We start from the raw sequence: 6,000 nt of genomic DNA, 5'->3' as shown, positions 1-6,000 counted from the left end.
TTCAACAGAATCCTGCAAACACAGCTATTGTACAAAGTTGCTATCTGCCTTTAGGCACTGTTCCCATTAACAGAATGAACAATAAAAACCGATTTTGACTAAACTAAAAAGCATTTGTTAAAATATATTATTAGTAAAATATAACCTATCTGGTAGGAATAAAGAAGGAAGCCTCAGTAGTTCCAGCCAACTGTCTACAAAAGATAATTTAGATTTTATCATGGCTTCCCTCTAGTTACCCATGCTGAAAAAAATTCCATCACTTTGTGGAGTATCTACACCCAATGAAAGATATCCCCAACAATGATTAAACTAAATTGGTCAGGCTTTTGAAAGGTGATATAAAAAATATACAAATCAAGCAAACAAACAAACAAAAAAACCCATGTCATGATGAAAATGTTGGGCAGAAAAGCATAAAACAAAGAACTGATACTAGAAGGAGCGAGAAGTTGTGTTAGATAGGCCAGAAGAAGGTAGGGATTAAATTTATAACTTCCACAGAAAGTATTTCGGAAAAAATGAAGTAGAATTACCCTTCCTTGCAGCTAACATTTAGTATCACAATGTGCAATAACATCGAATATATGTACATCCATTTTATATTGCCATCCAAACTAGAACAGTGTGTGTGTGTGTGTGTGTGTGTGTGTGTGTGTGTGTGTGTGTGTGTGTGTGTGTGTGTGTGTGTGTTGGGGGAGTTGTTTAATCCAGAATAATGTGCACTAGTGAAATGTCCACCTTAGAACAATTATTTCATTGCCACAAGTAAGAAGTAGTCCAAATGAGAAAAAAATGGAGTTTTAGACTAAACTTTTTCTTGATGGTTAAACAAGGTTCCAAATATTTTGTTTTACTTATAATGAATAAAGGTCACACTGATGATAACACATTTTAACTAACGGAGATTTTAGACTAATTGACTATCCAGGTACCAAACCTTCTATGTTTATTAACTCACATCATGCACATTAATTTTAAGTTAGAGATCTCATCAGATTTGCCACTTAATTGAAGAAAGGGGCAAAATACAGTGATTCAGAGATGAGTATTATTGGTGATTTGCAAGCAAGGATATCAACACTATACAGCCAATAACAGAAAAGGAACACTCAATCTGATAAGAGATTTCAGTCTAAAAAAAAGTCTAAGTAACTGTTCTGTATCAAATGAAGTCACTGAGAAAGTCCTGCTACTGCTTATTTTACAGGAATCTGCTTGACTGAGAATCATAAAGTTCAATCAGTTTATTTTGGAGATTGTTCTAAATCATGACTATTCAAGGCCTGACCTAATAAGCCAGTATGCCTTAGCCAGTGCCACTTGAATCACCAACAGCATCAACACTGAAGCTAGAATGGGTCACAGCCAGCACTGCTGCAGGGTAATACCCTAAAGACACTTCAAAGAAGGCATAATCTTGCCAGCAATTTTTCCCATTTAGCATTTAGAATACCTTTAAATACCATTGAGTCATACTGTAAGAGACAGCTTTTACTTTGAGTCACACTCATTGACAATTCCCAAAATACTAAACAAAAGTTTAAATGAAGTCACTGGCATGCCCTCCTGGCAACTTGAGTCCTTGCAGGGCAGAAAAATCAGCTATGGACCATCATTTACTGGGGTGGATGGTGCTGGAATTAGGAAGAAGTCATATCCTGGCAAATGCTGAGAGAATACATTTTACAGAATGCCTTTGCTCAATGCAGGTTTTTTTTTTTTTTAGGTAACCCTGAAAGTTGTAGCACCCAGTAATCCTCAAACTGTTCCCACAATATTACCTTCCAGTGGGATTTTCAGGGTCAGCTGTTTAGGTTCAAAGCCATGGCCAGTAAACAATGTACTAACTACTGAGCTTGTCTTCCCTGCTGCTGGCTCTACTGGTGAGAGAGGGGAGATGCTTCTTCCCACAAACAGCTCATCTCACCTATCAAGAGTGTTCAAGTTTGGACTTGACAGGCTGAGTTTTATAACTACTTGTAGACAATGAGCAACGTCCCTTGGGACATGCCCAGCCAGTTCATGGGATATCCAACATCAGCCTGGCTTTCCATTTTGGACTTAACAGTTTTGCCAGTACTAAAGAACAAATGGAAAATACGAACAGGTATTTGTTGAGACAATTGCTTTTCTTATGCATAGCAGCCACCTCCTGAAATTTCAAAGTATAAATGATAGTGTTTATAATGGCAATTTATCATTTAAATAAAGAAGATCATCACCCATAAAAGAAAACATTTTTTAAGTATTTCCATCCAACTTGAAAATAAAGACTTTCTCTGCCAAAACATGCTTTCCCTACATAAGTGTTTCAATGAAAAATATTTGAGATAATTTCTCTACATGCCAAAAGCCTAAATAATTTGCTTTTCTTTTCCAATATTACTTTTTCCTTTAGAGATTCTCAACTTTCCAAATGCTGTGAACCTTTAATATACTTTCTTATTTTTTTAGTGGCCCAACAACCATAAAATTATGTCCACTCCTACTTCATAACCAGAATTTTGCTGCTGTTATGAATCTTACTGGAAATATCTGATATGCAATCCAGTGAAAGAGTTGGTTGACCCCCAAAGTGATCACAACCCATACGTTGAGAACCACTGCCTTACCCCCTTGTTCTTGCATGTATAAATATATATGTATATCAATCACATATGTATGTTAAATAAATAAAAAGGACAGGAACATTTGGGTGTACCTAATTATACATATGTAAGTTATTAAAGTTTTGCAAAATTGTTATGTCTAAGCAAGATTCTCATGAAAAGAAAAGATGACTGTTCCTTAACTCCCATTCATCTATCAAAAGAAGATAGCTGGATGTCTATGGAGCTGTACCTCTTTGCTCTACAAATGGAAGTTAGACATTAGAATAGGAGATAGCATGTCCATCTGGGAAGAGCAAAACAACACTCTAGAGAAAATATCATTTTAGACCATCATTTATTTATTCTTGATCTACAAATGGGCAGCAGAGAATTCACACATCTAAACTCAAGGTTGCCAAATGGCACACCATGCCTCCTGGAGAGCTTCATGAGTAACCTAGAGGAAAACGCTATTGCACAGGAACAATTCACCACCACCATCCCTCTCCACAGATTTTAGTGAGCAAACACGGCTTTCATGACTCATGTAATGATATAAAAGTATTACCAAAGGGACCAAAACATACTGAGTATTGTTTACTTAAAGGAATAATTCTAAATGATTATTCATTGTTCCCAAAGACATTGTAGACATATCTTTGGAAAGTTCTTGTAGAAAATGTGTCATAAGCTTCTGACATTCAACTTTTAAAATTGGCAAGACTACAGACTAGTCACTCCTGACCAAATTTGAGTATAGAGTAATAAGACGTGTAGTTTCCATGTGGATAAAGGGTGTGGAGGTATGCTAAGTTAGAATGAATTTTCTTCACCATTGTGCATGTATTTATGCAGACCAACACCATGAATAAGGCTGAGGCTTGCTTATGATGCTTTTATGACAAAATTGTTGTAAATGTTCTCCCCATATTTCATATAGAGGGAAGAGAAAGGATAGAGAACACTATTTTATCCTCTAACACCAGAGAGAAATGAACTTAACCTTTTCATTCACCCTTTAACTGTAGGGTTCACTAATTCACACTCTTATTGTGATTATCCTTACATCAATAATTCCTTGCCCAGATGATTTTTGAAATTGACTGTCTATATGACTATAACAGAAATTCAAATATGAAAACAGCATCTTTACAAATTTTCTATGAATTTATTGCTAATTTGTCAGTAATTTATTAAAAAACTAAAAGTGATTTCCACAAACAGAAATGATAGTCGTAAACTATAAAAGTATGTTAATACATAATGGGTTTATTTATTTATTATAATTTATTTATATTATACCCTGACAGTTATGCCCTTGCTTGTATCTTCCTATTCCCACCCTCCCTCCCTCTTCTGCCCTGTTCACTTCCCCTATACCTCTGACAGGGGGGGTCCTTCTCCCCCACTGTCTGACCAAAGCTTGTCACATCTCATCCTGATAGCCTGCATCCCCTTCCTCTGTGTGCCCTCGTATTGGGGCAAAAGAGTTCATATCAGAGGCAGTCCCCGCTCTCCCCACAACTGTGGGGAATGATCTGTCCATTTGCTATATCTGAGCAAGGACTCTAGGTTCTCTTCATACATTGTCCTTGGTTGGTACAGGCCCCTCTGAGTCCTGATCTGCCAGTCTTGATGGTCTCCTTGTGGGGTTCCTGAACCCTCTGGACCTTCCATTTCCCTCATTCTTCTGTATACAAAATAATATCTTATTAATAGAAACCATGTATTAATTCTCTGTTTGATATCATTAAATAGGTCTTTAAACACAGTGTCTTGTTCAAAACTCACAATAAATCTTGTGTATAACTACATAGTTTGTAAGTGGTAAAAAAAACAAAACAAAACAAAACAAAACAAAAAAAAACCCCTGAAATAAATGCATCCACATTCTCTTTGATTACTTCTCTATTTGAATCATTCTGTCCTAGTCTGTGACTATCTATCATACATTTGATTTATTTTTCTCCATCACAGTTGTCCCTTCTAACAAATTGTACATAGAGTTGATTCTTGCTACTTACATATATTAAAATCAGATTTTTTTTTGTTTTGTTGATCTGTTTTTTTTCCTTTCCAGTTTACATCTCAGTGATTTTCTATTGCCCTAGGCCACAAGCAACCCTTTGTATATACATATTAACTAAATTAATGAATCCATTAACTGGAACCCTCCTCCCCCAATCTCTTGCCTGCCTGATTCTTCTGGGTAAACTTAACAGCTGTGAGGTCTGCCCTGAACCCTATGCATATGTGATGTTTTCTAGGCTTCAGCTCTACCTGAAATCCAGCAGCCAACAGGATTTTACCAGGCAGGCAGCCAGCAAGGAGTACTAGAGGAGGTCAGCCAGCAGGGACTACTAGTTCCACCTGCAAAGGCCCACTGCAATCAGCAACCATGAGGCCTGCCAAGACCAGGGACAACCAGACGGCTAAAGGCCAGTATAAAAACACACTCAACAAAATCCAGAACAACATCACACCACCAGAACACAGCTATCTTACTACAACAAGCCCTGGATATCCTAACACACCTGAAGAACAAAAAAACAAACCTAAATCTAATGTTATGAAAAATGGTAGAGGTCTTTAAAGAGAAAATAAAAATACAATCAAACAGGTGAAAGAAACGAATAAATCCCTTAAAGGAATACATAAAAATACAAGCAAACAGAAGAAGGAAATGAATAAGATGGTTCAAGACCTAAAAATGGAAGTAAAAGCAATAAAGAAAATACAAACTGAGACAAACCTACGAAAGAGAACAAGAGCTCGAAACCCAGGTATCACCAGCAGAATATGAGACATGGAAGAGAGAATCTAAGGCATAGATGACACAATAAAAGACAATGGTACATTGGTCGAAAAAAATCTAAAGCATTTTTAACACAAAACTCCCAGAAAATTTGGGACATTATGAAAAGACTACACCTAAGAATAATGGAAAAAGAAGAAAGAGAAGATTCCTATGTCAAAGGCAAAGAAAATATCTTCAACAACATCACAGAAAAATTTCTCTAACCTAAAGAAAGGGATGCTTATAAATGCACAAGAAGCTTACAGAACACCAAACAAATTGGACCAAAAAAAAAAAAAAATCCTCCTACCACAGAATAAACAAAACACTAAATGTGCAGAATAAAGAAAGAATATTAAAAGGTGAAAGTGATAAGAGGCATGTGATATACAAAGGCAGACCAAGTAGAATTATACCAGCTTTCTCAACAGAGATTTTAAAAGCCAGGATGGCCAGGGCAGATGTCATGCAGACCCTAAGAGACCACAGATGCCAGCCCACACTACTGTATCCAGCAAAACCTTCCATCAACTTAGATGGAGAAAACAAGATATTCCACGACAAGACCAAATTTAAACAATATCTTTCCACTAGGATAGTAGAAGGAAA

The sequence above is a fragment of the Acomys russatus genome, chromosome 2 (assembly GCF_903995435.1).
Source record: "Acomys russatus chromosome 2, mAcoRus1.1, whole genome shotgun sequence".
In the NCBI taxonomy this organism is placed as follows: domain Eukaryota; kingdom Metazoa; phylum Chordata; class Mammalia; order Rodentia; family Muridae; genus Acomys; species Acomys russatus.
The sequence above is the reverse complement of the archived record's forward strand: the minus strand, read 5'-3'. Positions refer to the sequence as shown.